The following is a 10,738-nucleotide window of genomic DNA, read 5'->3' as shown; positions in this document are numbered from 1 at the left end:
GCAAACGATAATGTATTTTGCACAAGCGAAAATGTATTTTGCGCCTACGAATTGGAGCTGATTTTCCTCATCAACATCTAATGGATTATTGTTCCTGAAAAATTATAGTCAAGGCTTTCAATATATGCTGGAATTGAGTCTGCAATGCCCTATCCATAAGACTAAGGTTATTAAACTTCTCTTTTATCTTTGACAAACAGGTGCAGGTGGATTTTCATGAAACACGACCAGGAAAGTTCTCAATAACGGATTTGGTTTTTCTTTTGCTTTTGGTTGGTGCCATCTGCAAAGAAACATTATGTTAGACTAATGAAAATACTTAAGAAAGCAAATAAGACATTTTTCGTCTGCGAATATGCATTTTTCGTCTGCGAAAATGTATTTTTCGTTTGCGAATATGCATTTTTCGTCTACGAAAATGAAATTTCAATTGCGCAGATAAAAATGCATTTGCACAAATGAAATTTCATTTTCGCAGACAAAATATGCATCATCGTAGACGAAAAATGCATCTTCGCAGACACAAATGCATCTTCGTAGACGTAATATACATATTTCACCCTAAAACCCTTTCAAACACCATTCTGCATTCACAAAAATAATTTTTCCACCCTAAACCCTAAACTTAAACTCTAAACCTCTAAAATCCTAAAACAATTTCTTCCATTCAGCATGCATGCAAGAGGAAAATGGCGGAAAATGAGAAAAACCCACATGAAATGATGAAGACGGCGTTCTGACGTTGCCTTAGGGATAAGGATGACAATTTGAAACCGCCTCGTGAAAACCGATCCGAATTGCACCGTTTGAGACAGTTTTTCCCCGAAACCGAACCAGGATGGGGCGGGGATGGTATTTGTGTTCCCCGCCCCAACCCGCTCCGATTTCACCCCGTATTCACCCGATTCTGTCTCGAATACCATAAACATAATTAAATATATTAAATCACCAATATATTTATTTATTTACTATTTTTTATAAGAATATTAAATTTATTTCTTTATAATAATATAAAACTTTAATATATTACAATATATATTATATTAAAAAAATCGTTTATATAATTTTATTGTATAATTTTTATTTATTTATTTTAAATAAAAATTATTAACGGTGCCCCGCGGGATTCCCCGAAACCGAAAAAAACCGAACGGGGCGGGGATGGTATTAAAAAAATCCTCATAATTAAAACGGGGAGGGGATGGTAATTGTATTCCCCGTCCCGAACCGCCCCATTGACATCCCTACTTAGGGAGTTGATCGATCGGGGAGTTGCTTTGTTGGTTCGTTGATCGGCCTGGTTCGTCGGGGGAGAAGAAGAGAGAAAGAAGGATACCAATGGTCGGGGAGAAAAAGAAGAGAAATGAAATGTGGGGAGGGAAAATGGGGAAAAAAGATATTTTATTTGGAGGGTATATTGGTCTTTTGCCAGGGACAAAAGGTCAATTTTGCAAAACTTATTTCTCTCCTGTTATTTTTGGGAATAACCATGTTATCAGAGTTATTTTGTCAAATTTCCCTTTTAAGAGGACTGCATGACACATAAATCGACATTAAATGGTACCCACAAGGGCCACAACCTTGATAGTTACTTAAAAAAATGAGATAACAAATTAACCATTTAACCGGGCGTAGAATTTGTCGCATAACGGGCTTGAACCCAGGTTCTTAGGGTGAGAATATCCACCTCTTGTTGTCGCTAAGCTAGAAGAGAGGATCTTGATAGTTATTTTAAAATTATCCATCACATGTGCTTTCCGTGTGGTGTAGAAGTTACACACAAAGAGGTCCGACAGACCAATCACAGGGGAAACCTAAAACAATTCCAAACATTAGGTGAGCACAACAATAAAATCAAATTTAATACTAGAATCATGCATCTATTTTTCTTGCAAATTTTGGAGTCATGAATCACAAATTATAGACACTATAAGTAGGTCAAAGTGATGAAATTAAACCAAATAACCCAAGTCAAAATATTTTTATGAAAAAAAGTTCACGTAGCCGTATGTACTTGTACAACTAGTTCACTTAGACGTATGTACTAATAAAAACTCATTTAAACATACATACTATCAAAAATTGACTCATTTAGTCTTTTTTAGTAACCATAATTAAATTTTATTTTTAAATTTATATTTATATTTTTATTAATAAAATATTAATATATTTTCTCTCTCCATCCTTTACATTAATTAAACGGGTAATTTATTTCATTCTTTAAATTTTTATTATTTTTATATTAGTTTTTATTTATTTATTTCATCTTAATTTTTTTTTATCAGTTTTTATTTCTAATAAATCTTAAATTCTCATTTTTTTTAAACTTTAAGAATTTATATGAATTTTATGTTTTACTGTAATATTTTTTTAATTTTTTTTCTTATTTAATTTAATATAAATAAAAATAAAATTAATAATTTTTTATTTAATTTTTGTTGATGACTTATAGTAACAATAAGTAACATTATTTTGTCTAATATTTGATTATTACTTTTTTGGTATTTGATGAATGAGTTGCTATTATTATCTAAATATTAATTTATTTATTTTTATGTTAAAATTTTTTTATTGTTGAAAGTATAAGTCATTGTTATATTAATTATATTAAGATCAAATAATTTTAAAATAATTAATAATCAATGTTAATATAAGAAAAAAAATCTCTGGGTAAGCCTTTTATTTATGTTGTTCACCTTCAACGTGCCCGGAGAAGGATGCTGCTCTGCTCGGTCGACACGTAGGTTTTCTCGGTCATTCGTTGACCCCAACCAATTATACATGGAGCCTTGGTTATTCTAGGAACCCAATCAACATCTGTTGGTCGTTCATCCAAGCCACCAGTGAATGTTATGTCATTTGTTGGACCCACTCCCACCTGATTTTATTTCAACCAATCCATAACTAAAACAAAATAGACTGAAGCCTATATTTGATTAAAAGAGAGACTAAATTCCCACAAGAAATCAACATTCAGCAAAGAACAATGAAAATGACTAAGAAAAATGTAATCCTTAATTAGCTAACAATTCAAAATTAATTGGATTTCAATTCGTTTAGGTCATTCCCCTAAACTATTAGGATCATTATAACCTAATTATATAATGTATACATCATCACAATTATCATGACAAGTAACAAACCGATTATTCACACTTTTTATGAATTCTCCCTAACTTTATCTTTATGCATTCGTTGATATGTCCACTATAACTTATCCTAATCAATTAATTCTACAATATATTTGAGCCTCTATCGGAAAAATTCAATAAAATTCTTCCAAACGATTTTATGTAGATTCAACCAATTAGGTTCAAACACTCACACACTAAACATGTTCAACAAAAGAACAATTATCAAAGATCAATGAACAATGTGTTGGAATCTCCCACTAAAACTTAAATCATAATCTATAATGCCCTAGATCCATACCCTTGTTCATGATATATGAAAGACAATAGCGGAATACATACCTGAATCCTTTGACATGATGATTTAGGAAATGGTCTTCCAAAAGTGCAGAAATCTTAATTCTTTAATTCTCCGATGATGATGGGGATTCAGAGAGAGAAAGCGTGATATTTCTTAGATATCCTTAAAGTCACGACTTTATTCTTCTTTATATATTTTCTGCCTTTTGGGGACCATAACCGCTTTAATAATAAATTATGCTTATTTCTAATTTGCCCCTCATCAAATTAGAAATATCGCAAGGTATCCATAATTTATTATTAATGACAAAAATGTCCTTAAGTCAAAATCTTAGATAACCTTAGATCACATAATATTGACTTATTTTATTCAATGACCATATATATCCATTTAAATATATAAATGTCTCATTAAATTCTAACAATCTCCCACTGGACATATATATATTAAAAATGAATAATATACCCTTATTGTGCACAATATTGTCATTGTTCTAAGAACATTAACAATCTCGTCCATTAGTCACATTAACATAGGATCAATGCGGTCTTCGTTGTATCAATCACAATTAAACCTTCAATGGTCACAAATATCAATATGACAAAATGACATAGATCAATCATGAATCTGTGGCATTAAAAAATTACATGTAAGGTGATCTATTCATGTCAATTTTCAACTGGTCCTACCTTAACTTTATTGAAATCATACTTTAACTTTATTGTACAAAATGCAATAAACTGAATAATACTTTATCTGATTAGAGACTGAATTACATAAATATCCATAAAACAAACTAAAAGACAACTGAATTTATAAACTCTCATTTAACCTAGAGATCATCCATCTCTAAAACACCCATGTTAGTAGTGTGTTCATGAAAGACATTAGGTGGCAAACCCCTTGCCAGGGGGTCAACTACCATAGAGTGTGTACCCAAGTGTTCTATGGAAATTTCACCACTTTGTACCCTTTTCTTCACAACTAGGAACTTGTTGTCAATGTGTTTTGACTTTGTCGAGCTTCTATTATTGTTATAATATAATACAGTTGAATTATTGTCATAAAATAACTTAAGGGGTCTTTCAATCCTTCTAAAATACGCATCTCAGTAACAGAATTCTTTAGCCATATTGCTTGATTTGATGCCTCATAACATGCTATAAACTCTGGTTCCATGGTGGAGGAAGTTGTAAGTCCCTGTTTGGAACTCTTCTAAGAGATCGCTCCACCAGCCAACAAGAATACATAGTCTGAAGTGGATCTTAAACTATCTTGGCATCCCGCAAAATCAGAGTCAGAATACCCAATTATTTCAAAATTATCCGATCTCCGATATGTGAGTATATAACTTCTAGTTCTCTTTAGATATATCATAACCCTTTTAGCTGCCTTCTAGTGATCCAAACCTGAGTTGCTCAAATATCTTCCTAATACGCCAACTATGTACGCAATGTCTGAACGCATACAAACTTGAGCATACATTAAACTTCCAACTGTCGAAGCATATGGAATTTTTTGCATTTCTTGAATTTCCAAATTTCCTTTAGAGAATTGTTGAAGACTAAATTTGTCTCCCTTAGCGACGGAGGTGTTTCCTAATTTACTATCTTGCATGCCATATCTCTTAAGTACTTTATCGATATAACTCATTTATGACAATCCAAGAAATCCTCGAGAACAATCTCGATGTATTTGGATCCCTAATACAAATGAGGTCTCACCAAGATCTTTCATCTCGAAATTTCTCGATAGAAAAGTCTTAGTTTGGTGCAATAAGCCTATATCATTTAAGGCAAGAAAAATGTCATCATAAAATTAGATATATATGTTTACTCCCACTGAATTTGTGATACATACAATCATCAATTAAATTCCCTCCAAAACCAAATGAGAGAATTACCTCATGAAATTATGATACCACTAACGAGACGCTTGTTTAAACCCATAGATGAATTTCTTTAATTTGAAAACCATATTCTTTGAATCTCCTAATATAAAGTTTTTCGGTTGCATTATATAAATTTTTTCATCAATTTCTCCATTGAGAAATGTTGTCTTTACATCCATCTAATGTAGCTCCATATCAAAATGTGACACAAGTGCCATGATTGTTTTAAAAGAGTCTTTAGTAAAAACCGGAGAAAAAGTCTCTTTATAGTCAATCCCGTATTTTTGAGTAAAACATTTTACCACAAGACGAGCTTTATACTTTTCCACATTACCTTTAGAATCCCCTTTGGTTTTAAAAATTCATTTACAACCACCACGTTTCATCCCTTCTAGTAATGGGACAAGTTTCCAAACTTTATTGTCTTGCATAGATTTATACTCTTCATTCATTGCATAAATCCACTTTATTTAATTAGAACTATCTATGGCTTGATGAAAGTTGATTGGATCATCTTCCATAATGCCAAGATTATCCTAATGTTCTTGAAGAAATACATATTTATCCGACATAGTACTTCTCCTTACTCTTGTAGATCGCCGCAATGGCACTTGTTCCTCAATAATACTTTCTTCTTGAGGTTGTTGAGTTTGTACCTCTAGAAGATCAACATCATCTTGATTTTCTGAAATTATTCCAATGTTTTCAATGACCATACAAGAATCTGAATCATTGTCCATACAAATTGGAATAGGAATCAACTCCTCATTAACCAAATTAGAAGTTGACTCTTCCTCAAAGACAAAATCCTTTATTTGATTCTTCCTCCCAAACTCAACATTCTCAAAGAATACAGGTGTACCTGTATCGAAAATGAACTTTAAATTTGGATCATAAAATTTATAGCCCCTTGATCGTTCAGAATAGTCAATAAAGTAACTACTAACTGTTTTAGGGTCCAATTTATCTATATGAGGCTTATAAGACCTTGCCTCCACTAGACATCCTCAAACATGAAAATACTTTAGACTGAGTTTTTGCCCTGACCAAAGCTCATAAGGGGTTTTATTTGTTGCTTTTATTGGCACTCTATTCAAAATATATGTTGCAGTCTTTAGTGCTTCACCCCAGAGTGACTTTGATAAGGATGAATGACTAACCATACTCCTTACCATATCCCGTAAAGTGTGGTTTCGTCTTTCTACTACACCATTCATGCTTGGAGAGCCCGACATGGTGTATTGTGAAACGATACCACACTCCTCTAGGTATTTAGCAAAAGGCCCTGGACGTTGTTCACCTGAACCGTCATTTCGACCGTAGTATTCACCACCATGATCGGATTTTACTTTCTTTATTTTTTTATTTAGTTGATTTTCAACTTCAACCTTAAATGATTTGAACACATCCAATGTTTGAGCCTTTTCTTGAATAATAAAAATGTATGCATATTTAGATAAATCGTCTGTGAATGATACGAAATAGTGTTGACCATTCTAAGACGGAATCAGAAACGACCCGCATACGTATGTATCAACTCAAGGACTTCTTTTTCCCAAAAAAAAACTCAAGGACTTCTATAACTCTATACGCATTCAATTTTCTATCTTTGGTTTGTTTTCTTTTAACACATTCAATACAGACTTTAAAGTTAGTAAAATCAATGGAATTTAGAATCTCATCTGACACAAGACATTCAACTCTATTTCTTGAGATGTGACCTAAGCGTTTGTGCCATAATGTGCTTGAATTATTATTATTTAGCTTTCACTTAGTACCTCTTGATTCCACATTTAAGATTTCATTATATGAAACAATTGTATCAAGTAAATAAAGATTGTCATAATGCATTAGTGAACTAGTTCCAACATCCGATGTACCAATAGATAACTTAAATTGACCATTTTTAAACAAACCAGAATAACCATGTTTGTCCAAATAAAGAATAAAAACCAAATTTCGTTTAAATGAAGGTACAATAAAAGTATCATTTAAGTCTAAATAGGAACCAGAACTAGGCAATAATCTAAAGTGGCATATCGCTTCAACTTCTACCGATTTTCCATCGCCCACAAAGATATGTCTTTCAGCATCACTTGGCTTTCGGTAGCTCAGGCAACCCTGTTTTAAAATACTGATGTTAGTAGTAGCACCGGAGTCTAACCACCAAGTATTCTCATGTACTAATGCTAAATTAACTTCAGAATAAACCAGATTAAGAAATGTACCTTTCCGTTCACGCCATGCATGATACTTAGTACAATCTTTTTTTAGATGTCCAACCTTATTGCAAAAGAAACAGTCATTGTCATTGTTATTCTTTTTCTTTGTATTTGGACCCGAAGCAGCATCCATATTTTTTTCTTCCCTTTATCCTTAGAGGTGTTTGCTAGATGAGCACTTTCTGTCCTTTCTTTCTTTAATCTCTCTTCCTCTTGATCACAATGAGAAATTAGTTCATTTAAGTTCCATGTTTCTTTCTGACAGTTAAAACTGACCTTAAAGTGGTTGAATTGAACCGGGAGAGAAATCAGAATGAGATGCACAAGTAAATCCTCATGCAAATCAATCTATAATGCCTTAAGTTTTGATGCAAGATTATACATCTCCATGATGTACTCTCTTATATTACCATTGCCCTTATACCTCATTAAAATCAAGCTTTTAATAATAATTCTTGTTTCTGCCTTATCGCTTTTAATAAAGCACTTTCTATTTCTGCAAGGTAATTTTTAACATTGGTGGTGTCCTCAAACATAGCACCCCTGAACACCTCCGGAATTGCACGTTTTATGATCAAAAGACACATGCGGTTAGAGCGATCTCATTTCTCAAATTTAGCCTTCTCTTCAGAAGAGCTAAAAGTCAAAGGAGTAGTGGGTTGCTCTGTCCGTATCGCAAGGTCCATGTCCATGCAACCGAGAACTATCTGAATATTCTCCTTCCAGTCCTTAAAAGTGGAACCATTAAGAACTGTGATTGAACTTAAGTTGACATGAATATTTGCAACATTAGCTGAAAAGAGAAAATAATTTAAACTATAACTAACTTGCTCAATTCTTTAATTTTCAATCAAATTTAAAGTAATCAACATATTCCATCCAAAATATCTAGTGCACCATCAAATTTATGTCTTTGGACAATATAATTTAATTGCTAGTGATATTTTGTTGCAATAATCAAACACTAATAATAATGAATGACGGATAACAAACCATTCTTTGGATTGATTTGATATTCTCATGTAAATTCCTTAAAATTATTACGTGTTTATTATCACAGGTAATTGTGAACTTCGTTCAACTAGTAATCTTCCTTTGGGCCGATTAGATAGTCACATGAAAATTCACCATTACAAACTTTCAAAATTCAAGATTTAAAAAAATTAAATTAAAGAGGTCAAAATCATAATTTAATTTATTTAATTTAAATAATGAACAATATGTTGAATTATAAAATAAGATTAAAACTGGAATCATACTAAAAAAAATTAAAAAAGAGTTTAACTCTTTCTTTTATTAATTTAACCAAATAAATTTATTTATATGTATATTTACTTAAACTTAACCGTATTAAAATAAAAATAAAATTTTATTTTCTTTAAAAAACTTATTTTTCAATAAAATAATATTATTTCCTATTAAATAATATTATTTCTTAAAATAATATTTCACTGAAACCTCCTTTTATTAAAATTAATGAAATAAAATTATTTCCTTCAAATATATTGAAATAAAAATTATCATTTCCGGGTTGATTACAAATTAATGAGATAAAATTATTTCCTTCAAAAATAATGAAATAGAAATTATCATTTCCAAATTATCAAATTAGGCTTTCAAGTTTACCAAATTATGCAAATCATTAATTATGATCCTAAATCCAAAACAATCCCTAAATTCAAAAGGAAAACAAATATTCCTAAATTCATGTAAAGGAGGAAGTCTTTTTAAATTCAAGAACAAGGAGAAGGCTCTAATACCAATTGTTGGAGATTTTATAATCTCCCACTAAAGCTTAAATCTTAAACTATAATTCCCTAGATCCATACCCTTGCTCATGATATATGAAAGAAAATTGCAGAATACATACCTGAATTCTTTGACATGATGATTTAGGAAATGGTCTTCCAAAAGTGCAGAAATCTTAATTCTTTAGTTCTCCGATGATGGGGATTCAGAGAGAGAGAAAGCGTGATATTTTCTTAGATATCCTTAAGTCACGACTTTTTTTTTCTTTATATATTTTCTGCCTTTTGGGGACCATAACCGCTTTAATAATAAATTATGCTTATTTCTAATTTGGCCCCTCATCAAATTAGAAATAACGCAAGGTATCCACAATTTATTATTCATGACAAAAATGTCTTTGAGTCAAAATTTTAAATAACCTTATATCACATAATATTGACTTATTATATTCAATGACCATATATATCCATTTAAATATATAATTGTCCCATTAAATTCTAACAAAATGGTCAATGGTCAATAATCAATTAAAGAGCAAGATACACCAAAAAAATCAAGAATCGAAGTCTTATTCACAAATCATGTTTCAATTAATTGGAGGACTTACATGTACTCAAGAGTGCCTTTAATAGACTCTAGGTAGCTCCCTAAGGCGTTAGGACTTAGGACCAAACTTTCTAGCTCCTAAGATGATTTCTAAGTTTCCAGTGAGGAGCTCTCGGTCGTCAATGGTAGTTTTGTCTATACTCGATCTCTCTCTCATAATATACTATATTTGGTCAACCCCGCTCAATGATAATGAGCTCGGGTTAAATAAGGGAGCATATGGGTAGTTCTAACAGTTATAAAAAATAATTGGAACTTCCTGCTAAGTCTCTTTTGTCTCAACGACAATGAATGACAGGTCAAGATTATTTATGTTGCGTAGCTATGCTTCGTGTGGTGATTTTATTTGGTGACTCGCGTTTAGGCATGACAAATTTCCGGTTTTCGGGGGACTCGAACCGGACCCGAAGTTGCCCCGAAAAATCGGGGTCCATGATTAACCCGAACTCGACCGGTTCTGACCCGATGGGTACCCAACCCGACCCAGACCCGAATTTTAGATTAGAAGTTCATAATTTTTTTATATTTTTTTAAATCTATTTAGTTTTTTATCCATTTAATAATTTAATATTGATTTTCACCTTTTTAAAGTATTTTTTTACCCCTTTTAAAATAAGATAAACAAAAATTAATTTTAAACAATCATATACACAAATTTAAAGAAAACTAATATATGTTATTGGTAGAGTCAACTAGAATTCATAATTTCAACACATAAACTAGTTGCTCAACACTTATATAATCAATTTTTTTTCAATCTATTTAGAAAAGTTCAACAATAATATAAAAGATATGTTTCCACTATTTTGGCACAAAATTACTTATTTAAATAATATAT

Source organism: Impatiens glandulifera, chromosome 8 (genome assembly GCF_907164915.1).
Source record: "Impatiens glandulifera chromosome 8, dImpGla2.1, whole genome shotgun sequence".
Taxonomy (NCBI): Eukaryota; Viridiplantae; Streptophyta; class Magnoliopsida; order Ericales; family Balsaminaceae; genus Impatiens; species Impatiens glandulifera.
This window is presented reverse-complemented; position numbering follows the sequence as displayed.